This window comes from Bombina bombina, chromosome 2 (genome assembly GCF_027579735.1).
Source record: "Bombina bombina isolate aBomBom1 chromosome 2, aBomBom1.pri, whole genome shotgun sequence".
In the NCBI taxonomy this organism is placed as follows: domain Eukaryota; kingdom Metazoa; phylum Chordata; class Amphibia; order Anura; family Bombinatoridae; genus Bombina; species Bombina bombina.
The window spans coordinates 945,607,221-945,627,686 of NC_069500.1; the positions used below are offsets into that span (position 1 = coordinate 945,607,221).

The 20,466-nt window shown below is 37.8% G+C and overlaps 1 protein-coding gene across 2 annotated transcripts in view; it reads right to left on the reverse strand.

The window, feature by feature from the left end:
• Window positions 1-622, reverse strand: part of SNCA (synuclein alpha) — a 290,489-nt gene extending 289,867 nt beyond the window's left edge. For both annotated transcript variants that reach the window (XM_053703430.1, XM_053703429.1), the window contains exon 1: window positions 377-622. The gene's annotated coding sequence lies outside the window, so the exon portion shown is untranslated. The remainder of the gene's footprint in view (window positions 1-376) is intronic.
• Between the last annotated feature and the right edge of the window lie 19,844 nt (window positions 623-20,466).

A 20,466-nucleotide genomic window follows, 5' to 3' on the forward strand; every position in this document is an offset into this window, starting at 1 on the left:
TATATATAGCCTCTTAACCTCATTATCACACATTTATTTGAAGTCTCATAAAAAATCAGTGTAACTTAATTTCAATTGATTTCATTGCATATTGATGAAGGGTCATGATGGAAACATAATATGTAATTTGATTTTCTCTCTATATATTTATACAAAATATTACATGTGAATTTACAGATATATGAAGTATTCTAGTATACTTTTCCAACATTATCACATATTATTTTGCAAATACACCACATGCACACATACTCTGAGATGAATTGTCACTTCAAACGTTTGTAAACCAGGATGTCAGTCAACAATCTTTAAAGCACAAGTAGGTTAAAGTACTCATCTTTTTTTCATATGAGGTAAGTTATGTAGACTTACATACCTTTGGATCCTGTGGACAGTATAAGATTGATACAATCAGTTCTTGAGCAACAAACTGATAGAAATTAAGCTCCCAGGTCAGTACATGTCTTCTAAATAAGCATTCGGAGACATACATACATATATAAATAAAGCAAGTGAAATGAAAATACTGAAATTCCCTTGAGATTATAATAAATCTTGCTGCTAAAAAAAAAAAAGATAAATAACAAAATATGGATAAATAGAGATCAACACTTTTAGTCTGTAAGAGCAATCTGCTCTGTATGAATATTTCTCTTTTCTTCCCCAACACCCACTATTTTTCCCTCCTCCTTTCTCTTTTACTTTCCACACGCCTGATTTGTCAGTGTGAAATTGAATAATTGTAGCCAGCCTCCCCAAGCTGGACCACTTGTAAACTGACTGCTCCTCCGGCAAACAATGAAAGCCATAATGATCGGGGGGATCTTGTAGATTAAAAACTGTAGGTTACATCAGAAAATGATGGTTCCGATAACACTAATTAGAGATACAGATGCAGAAAAGCACCAATCACATCTGCCCAGCATCATAAGCTGGTATTAAATAAAGTACCTTCTTCAATTGAAGAAATGCAAATAAGCAGCTACCTTTCAGAAACAGCTGTTAGATGCAAACAGCGCTGAATTATTCATTGCTAAAAAACAACAATTGCACAATACATTTTTCTTACAACAAGCTTGTAGCAAATATTTAGGGCAGTGTAGTAATTTCAAATGCCCGCTCAGATTTTATTTATGTTTGCTAATGGCATGAAATAATGAAACAAAATGTTTTATTTTGAGTACGGAATTATAAATCATTAAACACATGGCATTGCATTTATTGCTGTGTGTAATTACTTCATGAATCTTGCTGAAATATCCACACTCATCAGGTTTAATTATGTCCCAACATAGCTATTTCATGCTTCATCCAGTCTGTATTTAAATGCAATCACTCAGTGTATACTGAGATCCCTTGATAGGCACCAGTGCTTTGTCATTGAAAGATTCATTAGCTTGTGAGTGAAGGGAGGTCAACCATAAAAGTATTCATATCTAAGACATGGGACCAGATTACAAGTGGCGCACTAACTGCACTAAAAGAAAAAAAAAACTGCGGCCATATTAGTGCATGTATTACAAGTTAAAAATTTAAAAGTTAGTGCGCGAGGGGAAGTCTAATGCACGCTAACTGCAGGACTTCAGATATCGAAACCTTGTAACATTCTGCACATTTCCGCATTAGACCAACTGTGTTAAACCTGAAGTAAATTATGAATACTTTACATTCCAATGTTTTACACATAGAAGAAAATGTTCTTTTTATTTTATATTTCCATAGATATATAAAAAATATTTTGTAAAATAGATATCAATACCTATATATCTATATGAATATATATATATATAACTTTGGCAACAGCAGTGAAGCGGGAAATCTCAGATAGAGCAATCAATAATTAATTAGTGGCTCTTCTCAGGGACATAAATTTGCTCCCTGCATGTACTACGATCTCTTTCTCAGTACGCAAATCTTAAAGGGATGTGAATTACGCTCTGGAATCTTTTGGCGCTCTACAAATAACCGATAATAATAATAATGTGAAAGTTAAAATTAAATTTTCATGGTTCGGAGAGAGTCTGAAATTTTAAGAGATGTTTCACGTTATCTCAATGATCAAATGTACTCGGGGCAGAACTACCATTGGTGCAGCAGGGGCAGTGGCACCAGGGCCCAAGAGCTGAAGGGGGCCCATAAAAGCCAGCCTATACATAGGTGTGTGCAGAATGTATACAATCCTAATGCAGGGGAGCCTTTTATTAGTGCAAGTTGCAGATCCATCTATCCTCAAAACCATTATATTGAGTAGAACATATTTTATTACTTTTGCTTTCTATAGAGTTACCTTTGGGGGCCCAAAAAAATCTTCCACTAGGGCTACTGCTTTGTTTCTTTGTTGAAAAGTACACCTAGGTAGTCTTAGCAACAATGCACTACTGGAACTGACTTTAACTAGCTGTTAGACCCTATCGCAAAGGTTAAACACTGTATTGCTTGTGGGATACTCCTCTATCAGAATGAACTCGGCCAGTAGTCTTGTTATCCTGGTGTCGAGCCGGAATGATAGGGAATATGCCAGAGCAGAGAAAGTTAGTAAGATGAGGAGAGTGGCACTCACCACAGGCAGGACGGTCCCCAGCGGCAACGGCAGAGCAGTCCAAGGACACACTACTAGAATGGTCGGACAGGCAGGGTTCGGCAACGGTAATGCAGTCCAAGAGTGTACCACTAGAATGGTCCGGCAGGCAGGGTTCGGCAACAGTAAAGCAGTCCAAGGGCACACCACTAGAATGGTCAAGGCAGACAGGGTTTGGCAACAGTAAAGCAGTCCAAGGGCACACCACTAGAATGGTCAAGGCAGGCAGGGTTTGGCAACAATATATCAGTCCAGCAACTTAGGGGTTAAACAGGCAGAGTAGTCAGACAGGCAGAGTTCAGCAGCAGTAAATCAATCCAGCAATTCAGGGGAAAAAGAGGCAGAGTAGTCAGCAACCGGCAGGTTCAGCAACAAAGATCAATCCAGCAGTTAAAGGGTTAACCCTTTAACTGCTGGATTGATCTTTGTTGTCAGTAAACAGGCAGGTTCAGCAACAATGGTATAGAATGATCTGTCACAGCCAGGAGCACACGGAAAACACCTATACTTGGGCAGTGACAGATCGTTAGTGTAGGGTTTAAATAGGTGCAGGATTCGCGCCAGAGAGCTCCCAGCAGCATCAGGAGCGTGCGGCGATGACGTCAGCACCGCACGCATCCTGAGCCGACACTGCCCCAGGCAACGACCAGGAAAGAGACGCCAGAACCAACACTGCCCCTGGCAACGAGCAGGAAGGAGACGCAGCGCCCCTAACAACGGCTAGAGCGGCGCTGCGTGACAAACACATAGTTATAGGCAAGCAATGCAAATGCACAATAATAAAATGCTCTAACACATTAGAGCTTTTTAATTTTTGTAAATTTTTTTTTAGTTTTATTTCCGTTTAAGACCATCTGCCTGTCTATACCTACTTGCCAATACTATCCTTAAAGGGTTATTAAACACTGGGATTATAATATAAATGTTTTATTATACATAGTTAAGAAAACTTTGCACAATACTTTCATTATTTATCGTGTACCCCTTTCCTGTATTTAATTCTGAAAATTATGGACTTTACAATTCCTCATAAAAGTGGATGATTTAATTTTGCTTCATTCTGTAATTCATTGACTGCACATTCTAGTGACCCATTTATAACTGTTCCTTATTGACCTCAGCAGGGAAGGAAACCCAGGTTACAACATAACAGTGCCAATTGCTGTAGGGACATTACACAGTATAAAAACGGATATTGCATAAATATGATTTTACATGTTTTCTTCTATTTAACTGTAAAGGGCTCCTATGCACTTATATATATATATGTCTATATATGTGTACATATGTATGAATGTATTTATATGTGTATATATGGCTGTAAATAAATACACATATAAATACCTTCCAACTGTCCCTATTTGAGAGGGACAGTCCCTGATTCTAAGCCTCTGAGACAGCCATATGTCCCTCTTTACAGAATTTCCCTTAGGCCCACCGATAAGAACACCAAGCAATGCCAACAAACTGACCTGAAACACCCATAGACTGCCCAGACAAACCCACAAACCCACCCAATAACTACCCATAATCCCTCTCCTCCCAACAAAGATCCACCCTCAAAATGGTGACGTGCTCCTATAAACCTCCTTTGCCCCTCATTCTCAGCCACAAATGTTGGGAAGTATGCATAAATACATATGTATACACACACACACACACACACACACATATATATATATATATATATATATATATATATATATATATATATATATATATATATATATATAAATATATATATATATATATATATATATATATATACTGTATATATATATATAAATATATATAAATATAAATATATATATATATATATATATATATATAGGAAAAACTACAAAAAGACCTCCAATAGGTTGCGCTTTGTAAAAGGTGATAAACAGCCAATAAAGAGATATATCTATACTATAATCGCGTTTGTAACGCGTCCGTCTGTGTCGCTAGTTGCGCAGTGAAGCTGCATCCAGGTAGATTCCGAAAATGGCAGGGTGGTGAAAGAATCCACTGAAGGAGGATTCTTTCACCACCCTGCCATTTTTGGAATTCATCGGGATGCAGCAAAGGCAAACGGAGCATTACAGAAAAATAAATAACCGCACGCAATAAGTATTTTTTTTAAAAAAAAACTAACCCTCCGCAATAAGTAATAAAAAAAAAACTAACCGCCCGCAATAAGTATTTAAAAAAAAAAAAAACAACCGCCAATACGAACTATTAAGAAAAAAATAAACTAACCGCCCACACGAAGTATTAAGAAAAAAAAATAAAAAATACCCAATAAAATTATTAACCCCTAAATCTGCCAGCCATAACATCACAAACTACCTAATACATCTATTATCCCCTAATTTGCCAACCCCCACAACGCAAAAAACTAATTTAATGACTAAGCCCCCTAACCTAACACCCCCTAAATTAACTCCTTAATTACATTTAAAAAATACTACATTACAATTAAAATAAAAACAAAAAAAAAATACATTACATTAATCTAAAATTACAGAAAATAAAAAAGGTTAACATTACAAAAAATAATAAAAAAAAACACTATCCAAAATAAAAAAATTAAACCTAATCCCTATGAAAATAAAAAAGCCTCCCCAAAATAAAAACACCCCCTTATCTAATACTAAACTATCAATAGCCCTTAAAGGGGCTTTTTGTAGGGTATTGCCCTAAAGAAATCAGCTCTTTTACATTAAAAATAAACACAGCCCCCCCAACAGTAGAACCCCCACCCACCAAACCCCCAAAATAAAAAAACTAACACTAATAAACCTAAACTACCCATTGCCCCTAAAGGGGCATTTGTATGGGCATTGCCCTTAAAAGGGCATTCAGCTCTTTTTCACTGCCCTTTAAAGGGCATTCAGCTCTTTTGCAAATTGCCCAATAAACCCTAATCTAAAAAAACAACCCCTCCCCAAAAAAAAACTAACACTAAAGCCCCAAATAGGTACTCACGGTTTCAGAAGTCTGGCAGAGAAGGTCTTCTTCCAGACGGGTCCATCATCTTCATCCACAGGGAAGGCAGCACAGAGCGGAGGTCTGGAGTGATCTTCCCAGATGTGGCGGTCTACCCAGATGTGCGCGTAATGAAGGTGGCGTGGAGTGGAGGTCAGGAGTGGTCTTCTCAGATGAAGATGATGGACCCACCTGGAAGACCTTCTCCACCGGACTTCTGAAACTGTGAGTACCTATTTGGGGCTTTGTTAGTTTTTTTTTGGGGGGGGTTGTATTTTTAGATTAGGGTTCATTGGGCAATTTCAAAAAAAGCTGAAAGCCCTTTTAAGGGCAGTGAAAAAGAGATGAATGCCCTTTTAAGGGCAATGCCCATACAAATGCCCCTTTAGGGGCAATGGGTAGTTTAGGTTTATTAGTGTTAGGGTTTTTTTATTTTGGGGGTTTGGTGGGTGGGGGGTTTTACTGTTAGGGGGGACTTTGTTATTTTTAATGTAAAAGAGCTGATTTCTTTAGGGCAATGCCCTACAAAAAGCCCTTTTAAGGGCTATTGGTAGTTTAGTATTAGATTAGGGGGTGTTTTTATTTTGGAGGGTATTTTTTATTTTTATAGGGGTATTAGTTTAGGTTTAATTTTATTATTTTGGATAGCTTTGTTTATTTTTTTCTGTATTTTACTTATTTATTTTTTGTAGCTTGGGGGTTGCATTTTTAACAAAAAGACTGCCCTCTGGGTGGGCTTATCAACTAGTTCATAATAATAAAATTGAAATTGGCAAAAAACTATGGGGATATGTCTAATGGCCAAGTACAATTAGACAGTGCCAATGTGACTAAACAAAACAGCTATACACTGTAATTACACTATATATAACAATAACAAAGATACATATGCCCACATAGTTTAGATTCAGTTTGTATATAGGTATTGGGTGTTGAGTAGCTATTTTAGCATCATAAGGTATCTCACTGTGATCATCTATCCGATTACACACATCCCTTCACTTCGTCATCCCTTTCTTCCACTCTATCATGGTTAAGGCATCTCACACACCTCCATGACACACATCATCACTATTAGAGCTCCTATCACGCTCCCCGAGGTTAGGCTGTACCCGCCCCCCCCCCCCCCCCCGTTGATGTCATTAGGACACATGCTAGTTTGGCGTGATACACTCCATAGCTTTTGTTCTATTATTTTGTTTTTCACAGTTTTTCTTCCTTTTTTTTACTATTTGTCATTTTAAATAAATTGATTTTAATCTGCTAAATTGGAACCGTGTGTTACCTAATACTAGCAATCACTCCCACTGAGAGGCCAGAGCTTTGAGCATTCAGCACTTCTGGAGCCTGAAGATCAGTTAGCTAGGTTGCTGTAAAAACATCCAGCCTACACCTGATAGCACTGTGAATATGTCGCTCCTATAATATCTAAAGAGAAGAGATGACTTAAGAAATGTCACATTAGAAAGTATGGAGGAAAGCACACCAAGTAGCAGCAGAAAGCACAGGAAAATTAAATGTATGACAACAAATGCAAGAAGCATGACGGGGAAAATGGGGGAGCTGGAGCTCATAGTTGCAGAAGAAGACTGATGTTATCAGTATAACTGAAACTTGGTGGGATGATTCACATGACTGGGCAGTTAACTTAGAGGGGTATACTTTATTTAGGAGGGACAGGAGTAATAAACGAGGTGGCGGAATCTACATTTATATTAAACCTAACCTTAAACCTACAATAAGGGAAGATATTTACGATACAGGTGATAATGTAGAGACCCTGTGGGTTGAAATAAAGAGTGGGGGGAAAAATCCTAAAAAAATATTACTTGGAACATGCTACAAGCCCCCCAACATTAGTGAACTGGAGGAAACTCAACTACTTATGAAAATAGCTAAGGCTGCTAATAACAGTGCTGTCATTATGGGAGATTTTAACTACCCTAATATAAACTGGACCAATTAAAATAGTAATTCTGCTAAGGAGGATAGATTTTTAAATGTTCTCAGGGATAACTTCTTGTCACAATTAACAGAGGAGCCAACTAGGAGTAAAGCTATTTTGGATTTAGTGCTATCAAACAATATAGATATAATATCAAACATAGAAGTCAAAGAACATTTGGGTAACAGTGATCATAACATGGTCACATTTGAAATAAGCTGTGTCTTAAAGGTTTAACTAAGACTTTTAAATTTAAGAAAGCAAAATTCAACGATTTAAGGAAATCATTAAATAACATAAATTGGGACAAAGTATTCTCTAATAAAAATACAGAGGCTAAATGGATAACATTTAAAACTTTGTTAAATAAATATACATATCAACAATTACCATATAGTTATAAAAATAAAAATAAAAAATCCAAGCCAATGTGGCTAAATAAAAATGTGTTAAGAGAAATTAGGAAAAAACGTAGGGCATTTAAATTATTCAAAGAAAATAGTACATACTCAACATACCATATTTATAAGGAATATAACAAAGCATGCAAAAAAGCAATCAAATTAGCCAAAATTGAAAATGAAAAATGAATTGCAAAGGATCTTTAAGTACATAAATAGCAAAAAATCTAAGAAGGACAATATAGGTTTATAAAAATGCTTGGATGGTAGCATAGTTAACAGTGACAGGGAGAAGGCTGTGGTACTAAACCAGTTTTTTTCTTCAGTATACACAAGAGAGCACCCAATGGACGATACTTTGGAACAAACTAGAAGATGCTAGCCCATACCATTAACTGGGTTATGTATAGAAGATATCAGGAAAAAACTGGATAGAATTAAGGCAAATAAAACTCCAGGCCCAGATGGAATACACCCAAGGGTGTTAAGGGAACTTAGCACTGTTATAGACAAACCTATACTCTTAATTTTTCAAGACTTATTATCAGGGCCGTCATCAGGGGGTGAATAGGTTGACTCCTTACATTTTGGCAGCCACCGGAGGGCGCTACAGCAGAGTGCTATTAAGCGTGGGCAAATATCATTACAAGGAGTAAAGCATGAGCATTTGAGAGGATTTCTGAGTGTGCACTAAACCCCTATGCACAGTGTGAGACACTTCAGTTTGTACAGTGTGTGCCTGAGTCAGATGACAGATCACTTTCATTTGCAGAGTAAGTAGGACTTACTTAGTAAATGTTTTTTTTAAATTTATTTGTGCAATTTCAGATTGTAAATTCAGTGCGGTAGTTGTATGGTGGGGCCAGGGGTCCATAAAAACACATTATTATTTTTTTTTTAGCAATTTAGCAATATGCAGCAGTGTATTTATGATTATTTGACAATGCTGTAGAAATTCTATATTTAAAATCATGCAGAAATGTTTGCTCCTCAATACACAAAAGGTAGGTGCCCTTTTGGCAGATTTTTAATATATATATATATATATATATATATATAATATTCCAGTTTACTGCCCCTTTATGCGAAGACTTTCCAGATGCCAGGAGGCATTTTATCTAAGATTTTTACATCTGCATAAAATGTTGTACTCTCAAGCTAAGATTGCTTAGACCTAGATTTGGAGTTTGGCGTTAGCCGTGAAAACCAGCGTTAGAGGCTCCTAACGCTGGTTTTAGGCTACCGCCGGTATTTGGAGTCATTCAAAATAGGGTCTAACGCTCACTTTTCAGCCGTGACTTTTCCATACCGCAGATCCCCTTACGTCAATTGCGTATCCTATCTTTTCAATGGGATTTTTCTAACTCCGGTATTTAGAGTCGTTTCTGAAGTGAGCGTTAGACATCTAACGACAAAACTCCAGCCGCAGGAAAAAAGTCAGTAGTTAAGAGCTTTCTGGGCTAACGCCGGTTTCTAAAGCTCTTAACTACTGTACTCTAAAGTACACTAACACCCATAAACTACCTATGTACCCCTAAACCGAGGTCCCCCCACATCGCTGACACTCAAATACATTTTTTTAACCCCTAATCTGCCGACCGCCACCTACGTTATCCTTATGTACCCCTAATCTGCTCCCCCTAACACCGCCGACCCCTGTATTATATTTATTAACCCCTAATCTGCCCCCCTCAACGTCGCCTCCATCTGCCTACACTTATTAACCCCTAATCTGCCGACCGCAAAGCGCCGCCACCTACGTTATCCTTATGTACCCCTAATCTGCTGCCCCTAACACCGCCGACCCCTATATTATATTTATTAACCCCTAATCTGCCCCCCTCAACGTCGCCTCCATCTGCCTACACTTATTAACCCCTAATCTGCCGACCGCAAAGCGCCGCCACCTACGTTATCCTTATGTACCCCTAATCTGCTGCCCCTAACACCGCCGACCCCTATATTATATTTATTAACCCCTAATCTGCCCCCCTCAACGTCGCCTCCACCTGCCTACACTTATTAACCCCTAATCTGCCGAGAGGACCTGAGCGCTACTATAATAAAGTTATTAACCCCTAATCCGCATCACTAACCCTATAATAAATAGTATTAACCCCAAATCTGCCCTCCCTAACATCGCCGACACCTAACTTCAATTATTAACCCCTAATCTGCCGACTGGAGCTCACCGCTACTCTAATAAATGTATTGACCCCTAAAGCTAAGTCTAACCCTAACACTAACACCCCCTAAATTAAATATAATTTTAATCTAACGAAATTAATTAACTCTTATTAAATAAATTATTCCTATTTAAAGATAAATACTTACCTGTAAAATATATCCTAATATAGCTACAATATAAATTATAATTATATTATAGCTATTTTAGGATTTATATTTATTTTACAGGTAACTTTGTATTTATTTTAACCAGGTACAATAGCTATTAAATAGTTAAGAACTATTTAATAGCTAAAATAGTTAAAATAATTACAAAATTACCTGTAAAATAAATACTAACCTAAGTTACAATTAAACCTAACACTACACTATCAATAAATTAATTAAATAAACTACCTACAATTACCTACAATTAACCTAACACTACACTATCAATAAATTAATTAAATACAATTCCTACAAATAAATACAATTAAATAAACTAGCTAAAGTACAAAAAAAATAAAAAAGAACTAAGTTACAAAAAATAAAAAAATATTTACAAACATAAGAAAAATATTACAACAATTTTAAACTAATTACACCTACTCTAAGCCCCCTAATAAAACAACAAAGCCCCCCAAAATAAAAAATGCCCTACCCTATTCTAAATTACTAAAGTTAAAAGCTCTTTTACCTTACCAGCCCTGAACAGGGCCCTTTGCGGGGCATGCCCCAAGAAGTTCAGCTCTTTTGCCTGTAAAAAAAAAACATACAATACCCCCCCCCAACATTACAACCCACCACCCACATACCCCTAATCTAACCCAAACCCCCCTTAAATAAACCTAACACTAAGCCCCTGAAGATCATCCTACCTTGTCTTCACCTCACCAGGTATCACCGATCCGTCCTGGCTCCAAAATCTTCATCCAACCCAAGCGGGGGTTGGCGATCCATCATCCGGTGGCTGAAGAGGTCCAGAAGAGGCTCCAAAGTCTTCATCCTATCCGGGAAGAAGAGGTGATCCGGACCGGCAACCATCTTGATCCAAGCGGCATCTTCTATCTTCATCTGATGACGACCGGCTCCATCTTGAAGACCTCCACTGCGGACCCATCTTCTTCCGACGATGAATGACGGTTCCTTTAAGGGACGTCATCCAAGATGGCGTCCCTCGAATTCCGATTGGCTGATAGGATTCTATCAGCCAATCGGAATTAAGGTAGGAATATTCTGATTGGCTGATGGAATCAGCCAATCAGAATCAAGTTCAATCCGATTGGCTGATCCAATCAGCCAATCAGATTGAGCTCGCATTCTATTGGCTGTTCTGATCAGCCAATAGAATGCGAGCTCAATCTGATTGGCTGATTGGATCAGCCAATCGGATTGAACTTGATTCTGATTGGCTGATTCCATCAGCCAATCAGAATATTCCTACCTTAATTCCGATTGGCTGATAGAATCCTATCAGCCAATCGGAATTCGAGGGACGCCATCTTGGATGACGTCCCTTAAAGGAACCGTCATTCTTCAGTTGGACGTCGCCGGAAGATGGGTCCGTGGTGGAGGTCTTCAGGATGGAGCCGGTCGTCATCGGATGAAGATAGAAGATGCCGCTTGGATCAAGATGGTTGCCGGTCCGGATCGCCTCTTCTGAAGACTTTGGAGCCTCTTCTGGACCTCTTCAGCCACCGGATGATGGATCGCCAGCCCCCGCTTGGGCTGGATGAAGATTTTGGAGCCAGAACGGATCGGTGATACCTGGTGAGGTGAAGACAAGGTAGGATGATCTTCAGGGGCTTAGTGTTAGGTTTATTTAAGGGGGGTTTGGGTTAGATTAGGGGTATGTGGGTGGTGGGTTGTAATGTTGGGGGGGTATTGTATGTTTTTTTTTACAGGTAAAAGAGCTGAACTTCTTTGGGCATGCCCCGCAAAGGGCCCTGTTCAGGGCTGGTAAGGTAAAAGAGCTTTTAACTTTAGTAATTTAGAATAGGGTAGGGCATTTTTTATTTTGGGGGGCTTTGTTTTTTTTTTAGGGGGCTTAGAGTAGGTGTAATTAGTTTAAAATTGTTGTAATATTTTTCTTATGTTTGTAGATATTTTTTTATTTTTTGTAACTTAGTTCTTTTTTATTTTTTGTACTTTAGTTAGTTTATTTCATTGTAGTTATTTGTAGATATTTTATTTAATTAATCTATTGATAGTGTAGTGTTAGGTTTAATTGTAGGTAATTGTAGATATTTTATTTAATTAATTTAATGATAGTGTAGTGTTAGGTTTAATTGTAACTTAGGTTGGGATTTATTTTACAGGTAATTTTGTAATTATTTTAACTAGGTAACTATTAAATAGTTCTTAACTATTTAATAGCTATTATACCTGGTTAAAAGAATTACAAAGTTGCCTGTAAAATAAATATTAATCCTAAAATAGCTACAATGTAATTATAATTTATATTGTAGCTATATTAGGGTTTATTTTACAGGTAAGTATTTAGCTTTAAATAGGAATAATTTATTTAATAAGAGTTAATTAATTTCGTTAGATTAAAATTATATTTAATTTAGGGGGGTGTTAGTGTTAGGGTTAGACTTAGCTTTAGGGGTTAATACATTTATTAGAATAGCGGTGAGCTCCAGTCAGCAGATTAGGGGTTAATAATTGAAGTTAGGTGTCGGCGATGTTAGGGAGGGCAGATTAGGGGTTAATACTATTTATTATAGGGTTAGTGAGGCGGATTAGAGGTTAATAACTTTATTATAATAGCGGTGCGGTCCGCTCGGCAGATTAGGGGTTAATAAGTGTAGGCAGGTGGAGGCAACGTTGAGGGGGGCAGATTAGGGGTTAATAAATATAATATAGGGGTCGGCGGTGTTAGGGGCAGCAGATTAGGGGTACATAGGGATAATGTAAGTAGCAGCGGTTTACGGAGCGGCAGATTAGGGGTTAAAAATAAAATGCAGGTGTCAGCGATAGCGGGGGCGGCAGATTAGGGGTTAATAAGTGTAAGGTTAGGGGTGTTTAGACTTGGGGTACATGTTAGAGTGTTAGGTGCAGACGTAGGAAGTGTTTCCCCATAGCAAACAATGGGGCTGCGTTAAGAGCTGAACGCGGCTTTTTTGCAGGTGTTAGGTTTTTTTTCAGCTCAAACAGCCCCATTGTTTCCTATGGGGGAATCGTGCACGAGCACGTTTTTGAGGCTGGCCGCTTGCGTAAGCAACTCTGGTATTGAGAGTTGAAGCTGCGTTAAAAATGCTCTACGCTCCTTTTTTGGAGCCTAACGCAGCCTTTATGTGGACTCTCAATACCAGAGTTATTTTTATGGTGCGGCCAGAAAAAAGCCGGCGTTAGTTTTTCGGGTCGTTACCGACAAAACTCCAAATCTAGCCGTATGTGTTTTAAATCAGACAGGTTAACTTAACACTGTTAAGTTTACACTACAGCCTAAATCCTGCATTTAACCAGATCTAATGTAATGAAACTGAGTACCACAGCTTATGGTTCCACCAAGAACATATAGAGTACAGCATTTTCAAAATACATAAGTACAACTGACAGATTTCAAGTGCTCTTGGTCGGGGAAAATGGGCGGGAATCCCAAACATATGTCAACCTTTCAAAAGTACTTTTCTTCATCTTCCCCTTCTGACAGATCAATAATGTACAATTTTGAATTCGCATAAGTATTTTTGTTTGCTCATTTACAAATATGATTCTTAAAAAAGTAATCTCTTAATTTCTGCTATTTTTTTTTATCATGCATGTCACACATTCTTGATTTAGGGGATGGCAATGTGCAGAATTTTTACCTCCTGTGAGTATTTTTGTGGGTGTCTATGATTATGTCTTTGTGCTTTTGTTGGTGTCTCTATGAGTGTGCATGTATGTCTTTTCTGTGGGTCTCTCTGTGAGGGTTTATGTGTCTGTCTTTGTGAATTTTCTGTGGATGTTTCTGTGAGGGTGTGTGTGTGTATGTATGTCTCTGTGTGTTTTCTGTGAGTGTCTCTGTGTGTGTGTGTCTTTGTGTGTTTTCTGTGGGTGTTTGTGAGTGTGTATGTATTTGCGTGTTTTCTGAGGCTGTCTCTGTGGGTGTTTCCTTGGGTGTATGTGCAAGTTTGTGTTTGAGTTTGTGTGTGTCCATTGTCTGTTCCTTTTTAGTGTTCTTTGTTTGTGTGTTTCTACCTTCACAACATTTCCAAGTTTGATTACACTTAAGAATAAAGTGCATATACGTTTTAGTCACTTGGTCAAAAACTGCACATGTCAAGGGGATAGACCCTGATCATTGGTTAAGTAAGGGGCCCCAAAATTTCTAGTGGGGGCCCTGCTTATTATCCTCAGGAATGGTACCCCAGGATTGGCATAAAGCTGATGTGGTGCCACTCTTCAAAAAGGGAAGCTGGGATGATCCAGGAAGCTATAGACCAGTTAGACTGGCATCAATAGTGGGGAAGATATTTGAAGGAATTATAAGGGATTATATTGATGAGCACATTCGTGTAAACAAGATTATGAGTTCAAATCAGCATGGTTTTATGAGAAATAGATCATGTCAAACAAATCTAATTAGATTCTATGAGGAAGCAAGTAAAAATATAGATAAAGGGGAATCAGTTGATGTGATATACTTAGATTTTGCAAAGGCATTTGATACAGTGCCACATGAGAGATTAATACACAAAATTAAGGGACTGTGACTAGCTGAAAATGTTAGCTCATGGATAAATAACTGGATAATAGATAGTGAGCAATGAGTAGTAGTGAATGGATCATACTCAGATTGGACAAAGGTAATCAGTGGAGCCCCCAGGGATCAGTACTGGGCCCTGTTCTTTTTAATATTTTTATAAATGACTTGGAGCAAGGATTAAATAATGACATCTCTATTTTTGCAGATGATACCCGGTTAAATAAGGTCATTGGGTCAGAGCAGGATTAATTTTGTTACAAAGGGATCTGCAAAAATTAGAAATATGGGCAGGTAAATGGAAAATGAGATTATATACGGGAAAATGCAAGGTTCTACATTTTGGAAGTAAAAATAAGCCGGCAGCGTATTATTTAAATGGGACAAGACTTAGCCAAACAGAGGAGGAAAGGGATTTGGGAGTAGTAATAGATAACAAGCTAAAGATGGGTGCACAATGCAGGGCAGCCGCTACAAAGGCTAATAAGATACTAGCAAGTATTAAAAGAGGCATTAAAAAATAGAACAGGTTGTAGAGAGTTGCGCCCATAAATTCTCAGGCTGAAAATTTATGGGCGCAACTCTCTACAACCTGTTCTATTTTTTATAACCTAAACGTATTTGAGGGGATAATGTTTTGTTTGAGTGTGCTTGAAGGTTACCTTAACAGTGAGATCTAGAGGAACTTTTTATGATTTATACATTAAAAGAGGCATTGATTCAAGGGAGGAAAGCATAATTCTGTCACTATATAAATCCCTGGTAAGACTTCACCTTGAGTATGGAGTGCAGTTCTGGGGACCGATCGCAAAAAATATATTGCAGAACTAGGAAAAGTTCAGAGAAGGGCCACAAAGCTAATAAGGGGAATGGAGAATTTAAGCTATGAGGAGAGGCTAGCCACACTGGGTCTGTATTCTTTAGAAAAAAGGTGCTTGAGAGGTGACATGATTACTTTATATAAATATATTCAAGGCCCATATACAGAGATGGCAGAAGCTCTGTTTATTCCAAGAAAATTGTTTGTGACAAGAGGTCACAATTTAAAGGGACATTAAACCCAAAAAATGTATTTCATTATTCAGATAGAGAATACAATTTTAAAAAAGTTTTCAATTTACTTCTATTATCAAATTTATTTAATTCTCATGTTATTTATTGTTGAAGTGATACCTAGGTAGGTAGCATGTACATGCCTGAAGCACTACATGTCAGGAAATAGTGCTGCTATCTAGTGCTCCTACTAATGTATAACATTGTTGCAAAACTTTTGCCATATAGTACTGCAGACACGTGCACACTGTTGAGCTTAAAATTTCTGCTTTTCAAATAAGGAAATCAAGAAAACAAAGAAATTATGTTAATAGAAGTAAATATGAAAGTTGTTTAAAATGTTATGTTCTGATCCGGTGGGAGGAGCACAGGTGCAAGGTCAGGTAGACACCTGCTCCACATTACCTGAACAAGCTATTGGCAGAGGGAATGCGTGCAGAACACCCTAGACCTTGGGCAGCTTGACAAAGCCAGTTACATACGGCTACCGGTTCTCCTATACTGAACCCACATCAAGTACATGGGATATCTGGCTGAACTTTAAGCCATAAACTTGAAAAAGTGAAGAAAGAGACTTAAAAAACAACAATAGGCTCTGTCCTAAATAATATCCCAGGGTACAGAGAAACACTCCTTCAGACTCAGAAGTCTAAATATCAGCAAAGGGCAAAACACAGAGGAAAACCCCGCCGCCAGGACCCCGCCCTCAGGCTGCACCTGGCGTGATTAACCTGGAGCCTGACTGGATGCGGTCAGGCAACCGAGTCTAAGCGCTAGGAGTGGACGGGAGCGGACCGAGGCTGACCACTGTTAGCGGAGCTTGAGAGACTGGCTGGAAACGGACCGGAGTGAACGGCTGCAAACGGAGGTGCAGAGACAAGCTAGATGGTGGTCCCCAAGCCTGCAGACGCAAACGGCATTTTTGTGTTTTTTTTCTCTGGCGGCCTGGATCCATCAGAGGAGAGAAAATAGCGGTGACGACCAACTAAAAGCCGGACACATAAGCGGCAGCAAACAAGTACTCTGGCGGATGAGTATACCTGGTGAGAGAGGAGGGCAGCAAACGTGGAGTCTAAAGTAGCAACGTCTACAAACACTTCTTAGGCCCCTGACTGAAGCCAAAGCTTTCCTTACATACCAGCAGGATCCACCTGGTGCAAGGGTGGATATACTTCAATCCTCCACTCCGGAGATCAAAAGCAGGGATATTGCTTATTCTTACCGCCGGTGCTCCCCCCCCCCACCGATGCTGCGAGAGGGGGACCCGGCTATTTGTTTAACCCACTTTGGAATCCTGCTTCCCCCTCCTTGAAGTAAAAAACTACTTCTCATCATAAAGTTCCCCACGGACAGGGGTCAGGTACTTTCTTTGTTACTAACATAGTGAAAGAAGGGAAGAAGGGGGAAAGGGAAAGAAAAATAGAGATAACAAAATTGGAAACATTAGTTTAATCTAAGTAAAAGCTATCCCCCGGATATATGGACATTGTTATACAAAATTGACGGCTGTTCTGTTTTATTCTTATTTTGTTTTTTTGTTTTTCTCTTCTCTTCTGATACAAACAGAGATATATGCAACATCATGAGAACAGATAAATGTTTCATTATTTGACACCCGGTGTTTAACAAATATAAGTTAATTAATATTAAGCAAACAGTCTGCTTATCCCATAAAAGGTTGCTCTTTAAAGTATTATGGTTATAAAAGAAAAACTAATTTAATATTTCCTAGATTGTCCCACAAGCTCCTTCAGCTAAACATATAACCTTAGGACTTGGTACAGAAACGTTATCTTTTTCAGCTTGTGAAAAATATTCTAATTAGACAAGCGCCCTGGTAATAGGATGTGTGGCTGGATGAGGGAACTAGAAGGGATAAGATAAAAAATCAAGTCCATAATTGTAACCAATCTCAAGTAAAACCATATGTATATATGTGCATACATTGAGTTTGCTACCTGACTATCTATAGAGATATAAGAGTTTGCTTGTCATATAAATGTTTGCTTATCAAGTTGTCTCTGTCATATGAGTGTGTACAAAAGGGAAAAAACTAATTCAATACCTCCTAGAGTATTCTACAAACTCCTTCAGTTAAACATATAGCCTTAGGATTGGGCACAGAGACGCTACATTTGCAGCTTGTGAAAAAGATCTTTACTAGACAAGCGCTCTGCTAGTAGGATATATGACTAGCTGAAGGAATTAAAAGGGATAAGATAATAAACCAACGTCTATAATTGTAATCAACCTCAAGCAAAATCACATGTATTTATATGTATATACTGAATTTGTCAACTAACTATTTACAGAGAAATAATATAATATATACTAAGAGTATCAACATAATCTTTTACAACTGATACCCCCTATTTAGTGTCCTACTTTGCCTAAATATAAGTAAAACCTATCTAGCATGAACTAATCCATATAAAGAGGCTTCTACATTTTTCTAGGTCTCATTCGTAACACAATTTGAATAACAGGAATATAATTCTCACACTAGCGATAGAAACTTTATACTCAACAGAATTTAAATAGGGATAAGGGAACCTTCAACACTAGATCAGAGGAAAACTAACTAATTCAACATAGATTTATAGAGAGGAAAGTAGGAGAAAGGAAAAAGGAAAGAATAAGAAAGCAAGATAAGGAGCATTTAATATATTCACTTTTTCACATTATTATTTATTATTTATTATTTTTGGCACACCCCCTTCCCACACAACACGCACTTCCCTCTTTCCCTTTTCATAATTTATGCACAACTATTAATATATGGATACATTTTTTCTCACAAACACTAAAACTCCCCCCACCAACATGGCTGGGAGGCAGAGAGACAAAAGAAATAAAAACACAGTAGAGACCACAGTAGACACTTCCACTGTTAGCCTAAATGCCCCACAGATCAATGAACCATTAAATTTACAAGCATTAGTCACAAGCATATCGGAGGCCCTGACTCCAAAATTTGATCTCCTAAGAAGCGAAATCAAACAGGACATAAATACACTCACAGAAGAAATCCGTCAGTTCTCTAATAGATTAATAGAAGCAGAACAAAGGATTTCAGACTTGGAAGATAACACATTAATCCATAATACAAAAATAGACACAATGAACGATAAACTTATGAAAATACAGACAAAGTTAGAAGATTTAGAGAATCGTGCTAGACGTAACAACTTCAGAGTAATAGGAGTGCCCGAACTGAAGCAATACGAAGATTTAGATAAACTGTTAACCATAACATTGCCACAGTTGCTACAAATTCCACAAACACACCCAAGGATAGTGCTCGAAAGAGCTCATAGAATAGGATGGCAAAAATCAAGCAGGGAAGAGGCTAGACCCAGACCAATAATAGCCAAAGTATTAAACTATCAAGACAAATTGCTAATATTACAACACTTTAAAAAAAATCAGCCTATAATGCTGGGAGAGACAAAAATAATGATTTTTCAGGATTTTTCTGCAGAGACCTCTGCTAAAAGAAGGGAATTAGCCCCTTTATGCACTAAATTGATAAATCAGGGACATTGTGCTACTATTGCATACCCAGCAAGACTGAGAATAACAATGAATAATGAGACACAATTTTTTGATTCTGCGAGAGAAGCAGAGAAATATGTCACCCAGCAGTTAACTACAGAACAGGACAGGACTTAAATTCAATGCCTATTCCAACATACAATAAGGAATATGATGTAGAATGGCTAGAATTACAAAAAAGTTAAGGGCCCTAGCTGGGACACAAACTATGAAGTATATTAATAATCCCATAAAAGAAGGGGAAGTTAAATGGGGGGGGTTGTTTTTTTGTTTTGTTTTTTTTTCTCTCTCCCTTCTCCTTCTCGCTCCCTTCCTATCATAGATGATGACTAACATGGCACATGGCCTCAAGATGGCTTCTTGGAATATCGGGGGCCTAACATCACCTAATAAACGTAAAACTATAATCACTTACTTAAAAAAGAAAAATATAGACATTGCTTTCATACAGGAAACTCACTTAAAAATAGAAGAAGTCTCTAAATTAAAAAGTTCTTGGGTTAAAGAAGTCTTGGCCTCACCCAGCATTCAACGTAAGGGGGGAGTGGCAATATTATTAGGGAAAAAATTGAAATATCAAATTAATCATATAAATTCAGATCCGGAGGGGAGGTTTCTAATGGCAAAAATTAAAATAGATACAACATTATACACATTATGCAATATTTATGCCCCCAACATCTTTAGTTCTTCCTTCTGGGACACTCTTCAAGCTAATATAATGACCTATACAGAAGGATTCTTAATTCTAGGAGGGGACTTTAACATGTCGCCTCAATACCCTTTAGACAGGTTAAGACACAAAAGCCCCCCCATCAGAACTAAAAGGGATAACTTAGAAGCTAAAATGTTCTTAAAACTCTTTCGAAATCTTAGGGTTAGAGATATCTGGAGACTACAAAATCCAGATTCCAGGAATTTTACGTGTTTGTCCAAAGCTCATAAGTCACTCTCAAGGATTGACTTATTTCTTATAGATGAAAGACTTTGTAAATTTAGACCTACGGCAGAAATCCTTTCTATATGCATTTCGGATCATGCTCCAATTTTGTTAGAATTTAATGCTATTAATAACACCCCAAAACATTCAAGATTCTTTTTTCCCAAT